The sequence below is a fragment of the Cervus elaphus genome, chromosome 26, assembly GCF_910594005.1.
Source record: "Cervus elaphus chromosome 26, mCerEla1.1, whole genome shotgun sequence".
Lineage (NCBI taxonomy): Eukaryota > Metazoa > Chordata > Mammalia > Artiodactyla > Cervidae > Cervus > Cervus elaphus.
In genome coordinates, this window is record NC_057840.1 from 35479485 (window position 1) to 35497280 (window position 17796).

Consider the following 17796-nt stretch of genomic DNA (forward strand, 5'->3'; position numbering starts at 1 on the left):
GATCAAGGATGATTTCAGAATCACCCAGATGATTAAAAAAACTACAGAGACCTGAGCCGTATCCCAGCAGTGTTGATGTCTGCTCTGGGAGTGAAGCAGAAATAAGCAATTAAGAGAACAAAACAAAATGACAAAACTCCATGGGCTTTCCTCCTGGGTAGTCCGCTGATTCATGGTCTCCCAGCATTTCTGAAAGCTTTATCACATTTAATCTTCCTAGGCCTATCCATCACAGCAGCCCCAGATTATGTTCTGACCCTGAGGAGAACTATTCAGACCCAGGGCTGCCTGCTTTCCGAGTCTCCACTTCACTGAGCCACTTGGATTTCAGAAGCAGAGAGAGAAAGGAATGCCAAGAAGAAAAATGACAGTAACATTCATTTCTACTCCTCAGCTTTCCAAAATAATGTATAAAGCATGCAGTTGCATTGAGTATGAGGCTGCAGGCTTTTGCCACTGGATATGAAGATGAAGTTAGGAAACGACCTAAAATAGGGATGTAAATACAGTTGACCCCCAAGCAACACAAGTTTGAACTGCTCACATTCACACGTAGGTGGATGGTTTCAGTACTGAGTCCTGTAGTGCTACATAATCTTCTGTTGGCTGAATCCATAGATGCTGAAGTAGGCTTACAGAAGGAACCACAGATATGGAGGCAGACTATAAGTTATACCAGGAATATTTTTAATTAAACTGCAGTTGATTGGCACCCACAATCCCCGTGTTGGTTCAAGAGTCAAGTGTACGTACCTATGCTGATTAGCGGGCATGATTTGGGTTTTTGTCAAAGGTTTAGATAATTGAAGGTCACTGAAGTCTTTGAACCTTCCCCTCAATAGGGTTCACTTCTCTTCAGTTCTGCTGATCGTTGCCACACACCCAGACTCTAGCATTGTTGATATAACCTCTAAATGTCAATATCAGGATAATTGATTGATTGTGCCAGATTTCCAGTTGTGTTTCTGGAAAGTTCCTCGAACATGTTCCTTGGACATGTGGAGGGCTTAATTAAAACTCTCCCTGTGTACTCCTTTCTGTTGGGAAGTGTTTGCAGAATTCTTTCTGTATACAGAATTAGAAGACTCATTAACTGATGAGGGAAATGGGCACCCAGGCACCTGACCTTGGCACATCAGCAATTTGGGATCAGCTTAGTAAAGTTCCCTCATTGTTCAATCTTCCTCGTGTGACTTTGCCCAGAATCCACTGAAAGCAAGACTTTGAAATCTCAGAAACATGTTTACTTGTAGCTCCTCAGGTTAGAAGCGAGTGTGGGGCTCCTCGGATGTCCCCACGATGCCACACCATGAGGCGCCATCCGCCCACAGGGCCAGGTCTCTCTGGTTCTTTGTGTCTGATGCTCACTACTTGAGATCGATGAGACCAAAGTTGCTTTTCCATAACGAGCCCAACTCTCATCACAGGCATCTGTGTTTGACATTAGAAAATGCTAGCCAAGATGTCAGGTGGCTGGTGGAAGCATTCACAGGCTCTAGTGTTTTCAATGTGGAACAACGGTATAGTTCACAGAAAGGCGGTACGAGGCATCCATCTGCAGGTCTCGAAAACACACGAAGATGCTCCTTCTCCAGTGCCTCTCACATCCTTGTCTCCTTTCTCTGCACTCAACCAGCTCTCTGTATGGTTGTAAGAATTCCGTCCAGGTCTTGCAGATTTTGAGCTTACAAACTCAAATTTTCCTGTTTACCCGAGCTTCCTACCCAAAGTGTGCGTTTGATTGGGTCCTTCCTCTGCTTCAAAGCCTTCAGTAGCGTCTCCTCATCACAGAACAGAGGCATGTTCTGTAGTGCAGCGTTCAAAGACCTTGTCATTTGATTCCAAGTCATCTCCTCCACTCCACTCAGCTCCGCTCCGCTCCATGAAGCTCTTGTTCAAAACCAGATCTGAACAGGCACATTCCCACTTCTGTTCTTCTGTCGTCTCCCCCGTGTACCTTCCTTTCTTCTTGTCCCACCCATGTTAGACTGAGGCTATACAAAAGTCAGAGCTCAGTTCCAACACCTCCTTCGCCAGATGAGTTTTCCACTTGGCGTTCTTTCAGTGTTATTGTGCATGTGGAGCACCTTCTTGGGTACCTCTATTACGGAAGTCACCATGGAATGCCTTTCATTACAGTTGTGCATAGATTTCTCTCCCCCATCTATTTGCTGCTGCTGCTGCTACTAAGTCTCTTCAGTCGTGTCTGACTCTGTGCGACCCCATAGACGGCAGCCCACCAGGCTCCGCCGTCCCTGGGAGTCTCCAGGCAAGAACACTGGAGTGGGTTGCCATTTCCTTCTCCAGTGCCTGAAAGTGAAAAGTGAAAGTGAAGTCTCTCAGTCGTGTCCGACTCTTTGCAACCCCATGGACTGCAGCCTACCAGGCTCCTCCGTCCATGGGATATTCCAGGCAAGAGTACTAGAGTGGGGTGCCATTGACTTCTCTGCCCCCATCTATTTAATTGTTACCAATTAATTATAGGGGCTTCCCTAGTGGCTTAGGCAGCAAAGAATATGCCTGAAATGTAGGAGAGCTGGGTTCAATCCCTGGGTCAGGAAGATTCCCTGGAGAAGGAAATTGGAACCCACTCCAGCATTCTTCCCTGGAGAAGGAAATTGGAACCCACTCCAGCATTCTTGCCTGGAGAATCTCATGTACAGAGGAGCCTGGTGGGCTACAGTTCATGGGGTTGCAAAGAGCCAGACATGACTGAGTGACTAACACTTCAGACTTCAGAATTAATTATTAATAACAATAATACTATATGGCAGAAACCAACACAACATGGTAAAGCGATTATCCTTCGATTTTTAAAAAAACTGTTCAGTTCAGTTCAGTCACTCAATTGTGTCCGACTCTTTGCGACCCCGTGGACTGCAGCACGCCAGCCCTCTCTGTCCATCACCAACTCCCGGAGCTTGCTCAAACTCATGTCCATTGAGTCGGTGATGCCATCCAACCATCTCATCCTCTTTCATCCCCTTCTCCTCCTGCCTTCAATCTTTCCCAGCATCAGGGTCTTTTCCAGTGAGTCAGTTCTTTGCATCAGGTGGCCAAAGGATTGGAGTTTCAGCTTCAGCATCAGTCCTTCCAATGAATATTCAGGACTGATTTCCCTTAGGATGGACTGGTTGGACCTCCTTGCAGTTCAAGGGACTCTCAAGAGTCTTCTCTAACACCACAGTTCAAAAGCATCAATTCTTCAGTGCTCAGCTTTCTTTATAGTCCAACTATCACATCCATACATGACTACTGGAAAAACCATTGCCTTGACTAGATGGACCTTTGTTGGCAAAGTAATGTCTCTGCTTTTTAATATGCTGTTGGTCATAACTTTCCTTCCAAGGAGTAAGCGTCTTTTAATTTCATGGCTGTAGTCACCATCTGCAGTGATTTTGGAGCCCCAAAATATAAAGTCAGCCACTGTTTCCCCATCTATTTGCCATGAAGTGATGGGGCCAGATGCCATGATGATAGTTTTCTGAATGTTGAGTTTTATGCCAACTTTTTCACTCTCCTGTTTCACTTTCATCAAGAAGCTCTTTAGTTCTTCACTTTCTGCCACAAGGGTGGTGTCATCTGCATATCTGAGGTTATTGATGTTTCTCCTGGCAATCTTGATTCTAGCTTGTGCTTCTTCCAGCCCAGCGTTTCTCATGATGTACTCTGCACATAAGTTAAATAAGCAGGGTGACAATATATAGCCTTGATGTACTCCTTTTCCTATTTGGAACCAGTCTGTTGTTCCATGCCAGTTCTAACTGTTGCTTCCTGACCTGCATACAGATTTCTCAAAAGGCAGGTCAGGTGGTCTGGTATTCCCATGTCTTTCAGAATTTTCCACAGTTTGTGGTGACCCACACAAAGGCTTTGGCATAGTCAATAAAGCAGAAAGAGATGTTTTTCTGGAACTCTCTTGCTTTTTCGATGATCAAAAAAACTGTTAACTATCCCCCCCAAATGACAATCATATTCAGTCATGTAGTATTAAGTCATTATTAAAATGAAATGATTGTTTTGTTAATTTTATGGATTAATTTAGAGTAATTGCATAAAATTAATTACTGTGTATATTCATTCACTGAGCAAGCTTTATCTAGTGTCAACTATATACTAATCCCTATGGTAGTTATAGAGATTGGATACACTGTGTGTTATTAAGTTGCTCACAGTCAAGTGAGGGAGATGACAAAAGTACAGATAATCAACCAGTGGAATAAGAATGATGGTAGAGGAGGGACCACCAGAGGTCTGGAGGAGCGGCACTTAGCCAGATGGAGGGCTCCTGTCTCCTGAGGAAGAGATCCAAAAAGGTGTGAGGGAGAGAGGATTTAGGCAGTGAAAGAGGACGGGTGAGGCTGTGAAGAGATGCTAAGTCTGGTTTCCTGGTCCTCCCTAGAGTTCCAGCCCTGTTCCTTGCTGGAACGAATCCTTAATGGAATGAATATTGGAATATGGAATGAATCCTTAATATTTTACAGAGCCAAATTGTTGAAGGAACCAAAAAGAGTAAATTGTTAAGAATAGGAGAAATAACTTTAATTATACCAGTGGCTAGTATTTTTCTGACTGTAGTGCACTGGGCACCCTGCCGAAAGCTTTAATGGATGATCTTGTTGAGTCCTTATACCAACTATAAGAAGCTGATACTGCTATTATTCCTACTCTATGGATGAAGAAACTTAAGAGAAAGAAAGTGACTTACCCAGGGTCACACAGCCAATAATGGAGAAGTTTGTGTGTGTATATGTTTAGTTGCTCAGTCCTATCTGACATTTTGTGACCTTCTGGACTGTAGCCTGTCAGACTCCTTTGTCCTTGGGATTCTCCAGGCGAGAATGCTGGGGTGGGTTGCCATTTCCTCCCCTAGAGTGTCTTCCCAACCTAGGGATCAAACTTGTGTCTCTGGTGTCTCCTGCATTGGTAGGCAGGTTCTTTACCTCTGAAATACCTGGGCTGGGCCAATGGAGAGTTAAGGATTCCAAATCTGGAAGGTGAATTCTGGAGCTCAAGTTTTAACCTGCTCTATTTTGCACAAAAATGGACAGAATGTCTTCTGTCACTGATTGATTTACTTGGCAGTTGATTTGTTGTTTTTATACTTAGTTGTGACAGTGCTTTAATCTTAGACTATGTCCCAGAGCTGCTGCTTTTAGTTTTATGGGAAATGACTATTTTTATGCTGCTTGCTAAAAGTGTGTTTAAACATTTTTCCATGTAGTAGGGGAGTGTTTTCCCTTCTGATATCAGAAGGAACCATTAAATAAAATCCTACAAACACTTCCTGATAGCAACCTTGTGCATTTCTCCACGTGAAACATACCCAAGGATTTAAAATCCAGACAGAATTATAGTATTCATTTGGTCCAGTCCTTTCTTTATGTAATTAAAATAATAGAATTGCAGTATTTGAAATCTAGGAAGAATCTTAGGTGTGATTCCCACCTCTTTATTTTCCAGTTGAGGAAATTCAAGTCTAGAGATGTGAAGTGACTTCCCGTAAGTTCCCCAGTTAGTGTGGGCAGAGCCAAGGCTAGAACCTATGTCTGCCTTCTGCCTCCAACCTACCACTTCATACGGCTGGAGGTGTGACCAGCTTCTGTTCACTGAGGATTTCAGGGCCATGCCCTACTCCTTGTAATAATGTCGTGGAGAGTAGAAACTGAAGCAAAGTAGAATGAAGGAATGCCTGATGCTGATCATGACAAAACCGTAACAATGGCTTAAGTGAATGCACCAGCCATTCCTGTCTAGACAGGCCATCAATTCAACTGGTGTTTGTGGTCCTTGTGAGAATTTTTTATCTTGGTTTGACACTACAGTTTTAAGAATCTGGGAGACTTTTATATTTAGGTCATCCTGTCAGTTCTAATAATTATACAATCAGCCCTCTGTATCCATGGGTTCTGAATCCAATTAACCACCCATGGAACATATTGGGGGAAAAAAAGTCCAGAAAGTTCTTAAAAGCATAACTTGAATTCGCTGTTCACAGGCAACTATTTACTTGCATTTTATCGTATTCACAACTGTTTATTATATTAGGTGTTATATAGAGTCTAGAGATGATTGAAGGGTCTTTGGTAGCTCAGACCATAAAGAATCTGCCTACGATTCAAGAGACCCAGGTTCAATCCCTGGGTCAGGAAGATCCGCTGGAGAAGGGAATGGCAACCCACTCCAGTATGTGCATAGGTTACATGCAAATACTATGCTATTTTATATGAGGGACTTGAGCATTCATGGATTTTAGGTGGGAATCAGGGTGGAGGTGCCCCAAAATCAATCTCCTGCAGTCGAATGTTAAGGGACAACTGTATCTTGTTACTTTGTGATGGAAGGTTTCCTTTTTTGTTTTCTGTTTTTCTTTTTCCTGAGCACAAAGGTTCAGGATTACCTTACTGGACTTCTCTGGAGACTTCTGCTGACTCCTTTCAGATTTCTAAAGCAGTTGGATACTATTTTTGTTCCATAATTACCAAAGTGAAAATGGAACTTGAATTATTTCATAATAGATATTTCACCTCAGTATTGGCAAAATTAAAAAATAATTCAATCTGTGCTTGATCCAGCAGCCTTGTTACAATAGACAATTTTTATAACAGGGTCCCATGTTGAAAATCTTGTGTCTTCTTTGGGACTAATTGCTAAACCTAATGTTGGTTATACACTGTTTACTATTAAATTTTCCCCCTTGTAGTTAATATTGTTCCAGGAAATGAAATGTAAGATTAATAAGAATGGCTATTGATGGAACTGTATGTCCCGAGTATAATTAATGTTCCTGATAAATGTGTTAAAGAAGGGCATGGCTGATGGGTTATAACTGTACTAAACCAAGATAATTTGAAACCACTTATTCTGTAGAAGTTTGTATTTCTCAGGTTGGGATTTATAGCTGAACAAAACTATACTATTTTTTCAATTTCTTTTTTAAATGAATTAAAGAACTGTTAAAATGGTCAATTAATTAATTGTCAATTAACTATGCTTACATTAACATTCAGTGACTTTTTGTTCTTCATGGAAAGGATGACCTTTACACGTGTGAAAGAAGAGCTTGAGGTTGCAGAAGTTCCTATAGACTTCTTGAGGTTACCTTTCCCATTTCTTTTCTCTTTTGTAAAAAATTGTAGACCACAATGTATTTTGTTCCGGTTGTGAAAATGCTATCAGCAGCCTCTCGGCAAAAAGACTTTCACTGAGAAGCTGACGACAAAGCTTCCATAGTGATTTGTGGAGAGCTTTGGCCCTGCATTCTGAATTCTGGTGGCTCCTCGCAGCCTGGGGATGCTACAGACAAAGGATGATCAGGTCAATGGTGGCTGTTTCTAAGTCAGTATTTCTCCTGAGAATATGATCATTTTAATCTTCTCAAGGTCTAGGCTAAAACTCTCTAATTGGATCTACATGAAGGAGAACAGCAGCAGGTGGACGGAAAGTGAGAATGATCAATTAATGTGAGGCCACAGGCCTCATGGTGCGATGCGAGATCATGCTCAGCATGGAGTGAGCTTCCCTTCGTTGACCTAATCCACGTGAATCGGATGGTGCATTAGTCTTTTGAACTCCTAAATAATTGTAGTAAATGAGTGAGCATTAATTTAATGTGAAATCCCATTGGCTCAAGAGTTAATGCATGTTCAAAATTGCCTAATTTTGTCTAAAGCCGTCTTTTGTCTCTTGACGAGAAAAGCGTGGTTAAGCCTGTGATGTAACCTTTCCCACTGTCCTGAACTCAACTCTGTCCTTGCTGCCAAACTCATGTATCTCTGCTGCCTGCTCTTAAAAGCTTCATATTTTGGATTGTCCGGTGTATAGAGGGGGCTCAAGTGAATTTGAATTTCAGATAACAAACAGAAAAACTTTTTTAGTATAGCTATGTCCCACATGATGTTATACTAAAAGATTCTTTGCTGTTATTCTGAAATTCAGCTTAACTGGGTGTCTTGCATTTTTATTGGGTAAATCTGGCAGCCCTGGCCATGTTGCCTCACTGTTTACTGAGTTTCATTTTTGAAGCCTGAAGGTTATGTTTTATGGCTCTCTCTTCCAACTAGTACACAGATGTCTGCCTGTCTTTTCCTACCAGGAAAGGAAGCACACTGATGAGGAATCTGCACATTTAAATAGTTGTCATCATTCTTGATTATAATTAAAGACATTGGTTTAGAGTAAACCCAGAATGACATAGCTGTTAATTCTGTTACTCAGAATGATAGAGTACAAGGGAAAATATTACAATACAATATTACAGTATTATAATTCTGCATGAGGAGAAAACCAAGGAGTAAGGAGCTAGTTTTAAAAAAAAGAGATCTGTCATCAGAATTATTAATTAGTTTTTGTGAGTAAGTAATATAGTGAGTGAACTTTTCTTGGTTGTTTGGAGGGAATTCTCTTATTTTTGCAGCATTGTGATTGATTTCAGAAAATAGTAGGTTAGAAAAATTATTCTTGGAAATGCTTTCCAGAGTGTGAAAGATTTAGAAGAAAAAAATACGGCTTCTATCTAGATAGAACATTAAACAGATCTGCACTCCTTTCTTCTCCATTTCTTCATTTTTTAGCACATTGAGGTGGCTGACTCCCTAGCAGGGGGACTTGAGCTTGGTGGTGGTGGCTTGCTGCATGAGGTACCTTGATGCATGGCTGCAAACCAGCTTGTCGGGATGGCATGTGGCTTGAGGACCTCCAAATGCGTGGATACTAGGGGGCTTGTAAAGAAATCAAGGCTAAGGGGCGGTGGGGGGTGGGGGAAGAGATGCTTGGGAGGCAGTGAATTGAGGAAGTGATCTAGCCATCTTCTGTGTATGGGTGGATAATTGTACATGGGTAATTTTCTGGAAGGGGGGAGTCCTCAGAAGTCTTTTGGGTGAGACCATGGGGAAAGAGTGTGAGTGAGAAGCCATGAGTCTTTGGAAACATTTCCTTTTACTCCGCCCTAACTCAAGGACATTGAACAGCTCCCAGAGGCACACGCCAAGGCATAGCTGGGGTTGGTGGGGTGGAGCGGGGAGAGTTGGAGCAAGGTTCTCAGCTGCTTGGGAAACTTGTTGCTTGAGCTGGTGGCAGCTGAGGCCACTGGCTAAGAGCTGAGGGATTTTGCCCCAACTGGATGTGAGCCAGATTTGAGCAGAGCACTGGGGATGGGAGGGGAATAAATGGAAGGTTGGCTTGATTGTTTCCTGCTTCATAACATGCTTCTACCTTGCAGAACTATGGCAGAAGAGTCAAGAGTATTTCAGAGCTAAATAGAATGAGTCATAAATACCACTTACAAGGGTAGTAAAGATGTGTAATATTGACTTCCCTCTGTCCAGTGCCAAGTCCTGCAGGAAGATTGAGCAAGTGGAGTAGAGACTGGGAATTTGAGCCCTTCCACCAGAGATGTCATATTGCTTCTGACTGCATCTTCTAGAAAAACCCATGAGAGGGTACTGTCTAGAAACTGGAGGAAGCTCAAGAGGCTGCTCTCTAGAAACGAGAGGAAACTGCGAATGCAAAGGCTAGAATACACCAGCCTGTGCCGGGAGGCCTGAGACACTGATGTTTCCAAGGAGTTTCAGAGCAGCTGTTTTCTTTTTTCTTCATCTCATCGTATTTCTTAATTCAATTTTCAGGATCAGGTCATCTAAAAATCATCCAAAAATTCTTCTCTGATAAACAATATTCCTCTAATTTATGACTATTATTTGATTATACAAATGAACCAAGTCTTTAAAAAACAAATTCTGCCTAATCCTGAGCAGATGTGTAGAGCAGATCCCTTCTGGAGAGTCATTGTCACCTCAGAACCCCAGCCCTGACCTTCTTCTCAGCCGGAGGTGTTGGGGATCTGTAGTCTGAACTCTGCACAGAAACCACTGTGGTGGTGAGGATACAGGACAGGCCCTTTGTGACCAGTCTGTGATCCTCAGGTTTGGCCTTCAGGAGTGTAGGGATGTTCTGGAAGGTGTGGGGTGGTTGCAGGCCCAGGGTGTCCATCACGTGATCAGGTAGTCGATGTCAGTGGCCAGCTGCTTGGTGGAGTTGCAAAGCCCAGCTCCATCTCCTGGCTACTTGAGACCCAGGCTGTAGACAACTGTGCTCTATTAACTTTGATGACTTCCTGAGCACCACACTGGACCACTGGTCCAAGGAGCATTTGAAGTCACGGTTTGCCATTCTGATCGAGAGTCACCAGTGTCGCCTGTCTGACATACTCCTACTTCACCCTGGTGATGTTGTAGCACCTCCACCTAGGTGCACTGGACGGCTGACTCAGTTTGCCCATTCATTCATTCAGTCAGTATTTATTGGCCGTCTGCCCTATGCCAGGCACTATTCTAGGCACCGGGAATAGACCAGTGAACAAATCAGACCGATCAGGAAAGGGTCCAATATGAAGACAACACATAAGCAAAGATTTGAAATAGGGGAGGGAATGGTAGCAGGAGAATCTCTCAGGGAAGAGTATCTCAGGCTGAGAGGATCCCGAGGCAGGCGTGTGCCTGCTGTGTATGGGACAGGGAGGCTGGGATGACGGGGTGGAGTACCAAGTCAGAGGTGAGGATGGAGAGGAATGTAGGCCTCAGAGTGAATAGGGCCTTTGTGGACCATTGATGGGATGCTGGCTTTTCCTCCAAATGAGTGGGAGATTCATCAGAGGATTTCAAAGAGTGGAATGACCTGCTCTGAGCTTTTATTGTGACTGGTTTAAAACCTTTACAAAAATGGAAAAGCACAGTGACCCTTCATGTTCCCATCACCCAGCTTTGACCATTGTAATATAGCTTGTCAATATTTCTGTATGCATTTCTAAAGGATGGGGACTATTTTGTAAAAATACAACTATACTATGATTACCATATTTAAAAGTTAACAATATTTCTTTAAATATCGAGAATTTGAATTGATTTATACTTTGAAGGTCAAACTGATAGGATTTCCTGACAGCTTTGACGCAGCTTGTGAGAGAGGAGTCAAGAATTAGATAGTAATTAAAATCCTTTTTGGTGTCATACATTTATCGGAATGCTACTATATATATATACTTCAAACTAGGTCTTTTAAAAATTAATTTACTTTAATTAGAGGCTAATTACTTTATAATATTGTGGTGATTTTTGCCATACATCGACACAAATCAGTCATGGGTGTACATGTGTCCCCCATCCTGAACGCCCCCCCTCCCTCCCCATCCCATCCTTCTGGGTTGTCCCAGTGCACCAGCTTTGAATGTCCTATTTCATGCATCGAACTTGGACTGGTCATCTATTTCACAATGGTAATATACATGTTTCAATGCTATTTTCTCAAATCATCCCACCCTCGCCTTCACCCACAGAGTTCAAAAGTCTGTTCTTTATATCTGTGTCTCTTTTGCTGTCTCTCATTTAGGGTCATCGTTACCATCTTTCTAAATTCCATATATATGCTTTAATATACTGTATTGGTGTTTTTCTTTCTGACTTCACTCTGTATAATAGGCTCCAGTTTTATCCACATTATTAGAACTGACTCAAATGTGTTCTTTTTAATAGCTGAGTAATATTCCACTGTGCCTGTGTACCACAATTTTCTTATCCATTCATCTGCCAATGGACATCTAGGTTGCTTCCATGTCCTAGTTATTGTAAACAGTGCTGCGATGAACACTGGGGTACGTGTATCTTTCCATTCTGGTTTCCTTTAAAGATTAACATCAGCATCTGGCTTTGGGATTTTTAGTTTCTTTTTGTAAATATTACTAATACCATAAATTCTTCAGCTAGAGAAAATATTGGTATCGCTATTTTCAAATGTGGAAAAGTAGCACAGAATTGCTCATTTGTTAAGTGACTTATTCTAAAGTCCCTTAAATGGTGGTTTAGAAAATCCTGGTAAACTGGGAATGACTTACCCAAACTTGAAGTTTCTTTTGCTCTATTATCTCTTCTTCTCTAGAAGAAATTTGGGCAGACAATCAGACATATATTTGGACAGATTTCCTAATCTCTCAAGGTATTTTAAATTATTTTAAGAGCTGTCATGGAAATAGTTCTGTGTATTATAACTCAGCTGAATTATTAAATTGAATTTAAAGAAAATCAAAGATTAATTGGCTGCCTCCTATATATTGGATGTCATTTACAAGGATTTCAAGGTCTAACAGGCATGAAACCTTGAAACTGTAATTGCGATCAGTGTAAATGGAGGCAGAGAGAATACCAGGTATAGAGGTAGTAGAGGGAAGAAATGAGTCTGGATGTGATCAGGAGTTCTTCTGGCTTGCAGGGGCTGGGCAAGGATATTCTTGGCAGAAACCAGCATGAGCAAAGGCATGAGAAGAGTGAAGGCATGGCAAGTTGGGAAGAGCATGCAGTTGGCTGCTGAAGTATGTGGTACCTGGCTTGTAGATAAAGGAGCAGCAGGAGATGAGTCTGGAGACAGAGGTCAAGCTTTTGCAGAGAGCACTTTGCATCTTTCCCTCAGTCAAAGAGGTAATAACAGCATCTGAAAACTCCCAAACTCTCTGCCAGTTGCAGAATCACTGCCCCCAGTAGGGTGTTTCACACACACCTACCCAATCTTGTCCGATGTTTGTCCATGAGCCCTACGTCATCTGCGGCTCTGTCAACGTCCCATGCGTTCCTGGTGTCTCTGGATGACACTGTCTTCAAATGTTGTTTCTGCTACAACTCAGAGTGATCTGTGTCTTCTCAGAAGTAAGCAAAATATCAACAGCAAAAGAATAGATTGCTCGTTGAGCTTGCATCCAGTAGTGTGGGCATGCTAAGTTGATTCCGTTGTGTCCCACTCTTTCTGACCCTATGGAGCATAGCCCACTAGGTTCTTCTGTCCATGGGATTCTCCAGGCAAGAAGACTGGAGTGGGTTGCCATGCCCTCCTCCAGGGAATCTTCCCAATTCAGGGATCGAACCTGGGTTTCTCACCTGAGTTGGCAGTGGGTTCGTTACCACTAATGCCACCTGGGAAACTTCCTGTAGAGTGGATTGGAAAAAATCAAAGTAACCCTGCAGATTTGTTTCTAGCTTCCCTTTCTAAGAGAGCTCTTAGTCCCTACCCACAGATGTCAACATTTCTGGTCACTGATTATGTTGGAGAATTTGGCCATTGAGGAAGTTTTTGTGCTAAAGAACCTCTGTTCTTTTTAAACCATATCCAAATTGTCTTCTGTTCCAGGATAGTTCATTTGCTTGGCAACTCTCTCTCCAGCCATGCATGCTAATCTAAACAGAGCCCCAGGAGATGAATTATGTCTCCTTTGTCATTGATAGCTCAGCTATATTTTCTTCTACCCAGGTTCCCACCTCAATCACTGATAGAGCCTAGTGAACTAAGAATATGTCAAATACACAGATGTATTGAATATGTCCCTCCGTTTCTTTGTTTCTCTATTTCTTGTCTTTTTTCCCTCTAGTTTTTTTCCGTCCTGTTTTTTCATGCCTCATATTAGTGAGAAGTGACATTTCTGTGGGCAAGCCACAGTTAGGAACACAATGGCCATCACTGTCAGCTCTCTGATGAAATGGGTGTTTGTCATCTTTGATCGGTCATGGGACTGAACACTGAGCAGGCTTAAATACAGTGCTAGGGCCTCTTACCAACTTATCTTTTACACATTTTATTACTCTTGGGAATGAGTTTTGAAAAATGGGCTGTGCACTGGTGAGACCCACTGAAGAAACCCTAGCTGCTTACAGATGTTATTGTTGGTCGGAAACATGGTCACCCAGCGTAGAGGCTGGAAAGCAATTCAGAAAACATAGTTGAGACTTCTCATTTTACAGAGAAGCAACTGAGACCCAAAGAGGTTGGGGACTTGCTTAAGCCATGCAGCTGTTACTGGCAGCTTTTTATCTAGAACCCGAGAGTTCTGACTCAGGGTAGAATTTTTCCACCACAATACCCTGCCTCCCTAATTGAAGTTTATTACATTTGCAGCTCTGTGATCCCTAATGACATACAGATGACATACAGATTCCCAAATAATTTTTGTAAGGAAAACTTTCCATGTGCAACTCTAGACGTGTTTGTGTGGTCTTTTTATGTGATGATATATTATCGTTCTATCTCTTGGATGGACTCATCAGTTTACAATTTATGGAATGATTTATGGATCACATTCAAAAGCAAACCAGAGGCCAGTGGTGGAGCTCCAGGACTGTTTTTGGTGTTTTGTGCCTGGAGGGCCTTTTCCCAAAGGCCCAAGTCTTCCTCCTTGAGCTTGAACTGTTTGCTTTCCTAGGAAAAAACCTATCCTTCTTCTCTTCTTCTGTCCCTCTCTCCTTCCTGTTCCTCCTCCTCCTTTTTAATCTGTCCTATGTCCTAGGATGCTCTGTGGCTGGTAATAAGTAGACACTTTCCCAGTGCTATTGAATGAATGAATGAATGGATTTCTTAATGTTTCTGCCTGCGAGTAGATTAGTCCTCTGCTGACATAGTGTCCTGTCTTCTATGGAAATTAGACTGGGAGTCAAGTTTGTTTTAAGGAGTGAAAGTTGCTCAGATCCCATGGACAATACAGTCCATGGAATTCTCCAGGCCAGTATACTGGAGTGGGTGGCCTTTCCCTTCTCCAGGGGATCTTCCCAACCCAGGAATTGAAACCAGGTCCCCCGCATTGCAGGTGGATTCTTTACCAGCTGAACCACAGGGGAAGCCCTTGTTTTAAGAAGGTGTGGTGTCAAGCCTCTCTCCTTAGTTACCTCCCTCGTGTTACCCATGTTTCTTGTTCCTTGCTTCTTCTTTGGACTCCTCGTCCTCACTGTTCATTAGCACTTGCAACTGGTTGGTACAAGCAGAGAATGGAGAGGTGATGAAACGCTGATCACATCGATGGGTGGCACATTAGTAACTGATAAAAGATAAAAACATATTGGCTAAATGGTTGGTTTTTTTTTTAGGGAATTTTATGCCAGGTTTTCTTGTTTCCCATTAGTGTGGAAAATCAACGCTTGCTTGTATTGTGGGGGTGAAGATTTTTTTTAAGTGAGTGGGAAAACCTCTTGACATTTTACAGAGAGACTTAAGTTTTGAATAGCAAATGCTAATATTCTTTGTGCATTAAGAATTTCAGGACTCTTGTATATGAACACTAATGACACCTCGCTTTTTCTTTGTTTGTGAGTTAAAACAGGCATTTTCTGAAATCGTATTTTTAGGAGATATTAAAACTTTCGTCAAGATGTTCTTCTGTATGACTGTCAGCTCCATTAGCTCTGTTTTCATGGAACTCAACAGAGTTCTCAACCTTCGCACTACAAATTGAATTAGCATTTTCCCTTAAAAAAGTGTTACTGGCCTTGTAATAAATAACTGTGGACAATTTCTAATGGGATTGCTATTTTTGAGTTTGGCGATGAGGTATGAGGTAATGACTTTGTTCCTAGTTGTGACACTTGGCTTGGGTGAGTTGGGGTGGAGTTCTCAAGGATTCTCTCTTTTCTTCGGGGAGTAGGGCTCTGGGATCAGACTGCCTGGGTCCTTGACACCATCCTTTTCTGATTGGATGACTTGGTGAGTTAGCTAATCTCTCTGTACCTTGGTTACCTCATTTTAAAAACAACTGCAGTTACAATTGCATTGCTTGGGATAATTTTGAGGGCCAAATGATTTAATTCCATAAAAGCACTTAATATAGTGCCTGCCATAGCTATCAATTTTTGTGTGAAATTTTGCTTGCCTACTCCTCCAGCTCCTCTTATCTTGCTAGACCAAGGGTCACGCTGGGTTTTCCAGAAGTCCAGGGTGTGGTCTGAACTTTGGGCTGAAGCTGAAATAGCAGCTATAACTCTCTCCCTGGATAATTTCATAGTGTTGAAGTGAACTGCATTTATCTCTAGTCATTTTTTAGGAGGAGTTTTCTTTTGTACTGTTTAGGGAAGGACATTATCTGCCTCTGTTTATTAACCAGAAGATAACAACAAATACAAATAAAAATTATACTCATTAAATGGATAGTATGAGGCAAGAGGTAGAGTAACTTTTCAGATAAGCAGTGTAAATGAGCTAGAGTCTTTCTGACAGAGCTGAAAAGACCTACATTTGTCATCCAGAAAATAATTTTTAACTGGTGTGTGTATGTGCCCAGTTGCTCAGTTGTGTGGACACTTTGCAACCCCATGGACTGTAGCCCACCAGGCCCCTCTATCCATGGGAGTTCCCAGGCAAGAATACTGGAGTGGGCTGCCCTTTCCTTCTCTAGGGATCAGCCCACGTCTCTTGTAGCTCCTGATTGACAGGCAGGTTCTTTACACTGAGCCACTTGAGAAGCCCCTTTACTAGTCTATCAGAACATAACTACCCCCTGTTTTACTGGGCTGCCCAGATGTGACCCAGGACTTATTTAACTCTAGCTTTTCTAAAAATGGGATTCAGGGTTTTTGTTCTCTAGACTCTATGATTTTATATCAACTTGTCTATTCTTTTCAAGAACATATATGTACTGCCATGGAAAAGAAATGGAAATCATATTAAAATCTAAATAAAAAGTTGCCTAGAGAGTAAAAATACCCATAAGTAAGTTCTGGCCAAAGGCATGAACCACCTCTAGTTGATACCCATTTATGCCGATATTTAAAGCAGAGAGAGGTACGTAAGGAACCATGTTCTGATTGATTTGTATGTTGGACACACACAGGCATCAATCATTGGTTTCTTGTTCTCTTGATACAGCATTCTGGTACTGCAGTAGCTGTGTCTCTTGCATAGTTTTTCTTAATTCTGTACTGATTAATTTGTCCAGTAAATTTTGTTGGATACTTTCTTGCAAAGTACCATACCAAGTGCTTTGGGAGGTGGAGATGAAAATACTTGGGCTTCCCTGGTAGCTACCACTGGTAAAGAATCTGCCTGCAATGCAGGAGACCCCAGTATGGTTCCTAGGATGGGAAGATCCCCTGGAGAAGGGATAGGCTACCCACTCCAGTATTCTTGGGCTTCCCTGGTGTCTCGGATGGTAAAGAATCCACCTGCAGTGTGGGAGACCTGGGTTCAATCCCTGGATTGGGAAGATGCCCTGGAGGAGGGCATGGCAACCCACTCCAGTATTCTTGCCTGGAGAATCCGCAGTGGACAGAAAGAGCCTGGCGGTCTACAGTCCATGGGGTTGCAAAGAGTTGGACACGACTGAGTGACTAAGCAAAGCACAGCACAGAAAATAGAGGATAGTTTCCATATTGTTGAAAAGCTTACAGCCTAGTTGAGAAGGCAAGACATACAGTATGGATCATGTAATCCTACTCATTCACATTCAGCTATCAAGTGCTTACTACTAGTTGTCATTACTGTGCTGGAAACTCAGAAGCAAAGATGATACAATTAGGATCTCTTTCCTGGAGACTCACAGTGAATACATATAATGAGGAGGAGGATTTCAGAATAGTTATGGATGTGATACTCTAGGAGTGTATGTTGACTCTATTGAGAAATTCAGTGGTTGCTACCTGAAAAGGGGCCATTTTCACTAATAAGATTTTTGCTATTTGGCCAAAATAGGAAGCAGTGTGGACAAAAACTCAGACATGTGCTAGTCTGTTTGGGGAAGTCAGACACTTAAAGTTAGCCCAGGGAAGAATAGGGAGACTGGACAAGTCAGAATGTCTGATGTTAAGGAACCTGCATTTCTCCCATGGACCTGGGTGGGCACTCTTAGTCTAAAGTCTTTTAAGATCTATCATGGACTTACTGGTGAGTCTGTTGGTGGCTCAGATGGTAAAGAATCCATCTGCAATGTAGGAGACCCGGGTTTGATCCCTGGGTCGGGAAGATTCTCCTGGAGAAGGGAATGGCAACCCACTTCAGTAT

The 17796-nt window shown here is 42.3% G+C and overlaps 1 protein-coding gene across 4 annotated transcripts in view; it reads left to right on the top strand.

The window, feature by feature from the left end:
* The window catches only part of ESR1 (estrogen receptor 1), a 272512-nt gene that overhangs the window by 12188 nt on the left and 242528 nt on the right, over positions 1-17796 (top strand). Inside the window, exon 1 of one of the 4 annotated variants that reach the window (XM_043888324.1) lies at positions 11609-12467. The exons of the other annotated variants lie outside the window; for them this stretch is intronic. The gene's annotated coding sequence lies outside the window, so the exon portion shown is untranslated. Of the gene's footprint in view, positions 1-11608; positions 12468-17796 lie in introns of those variants that run through there. 4 annotated transcript variants of the gene reach the window in all.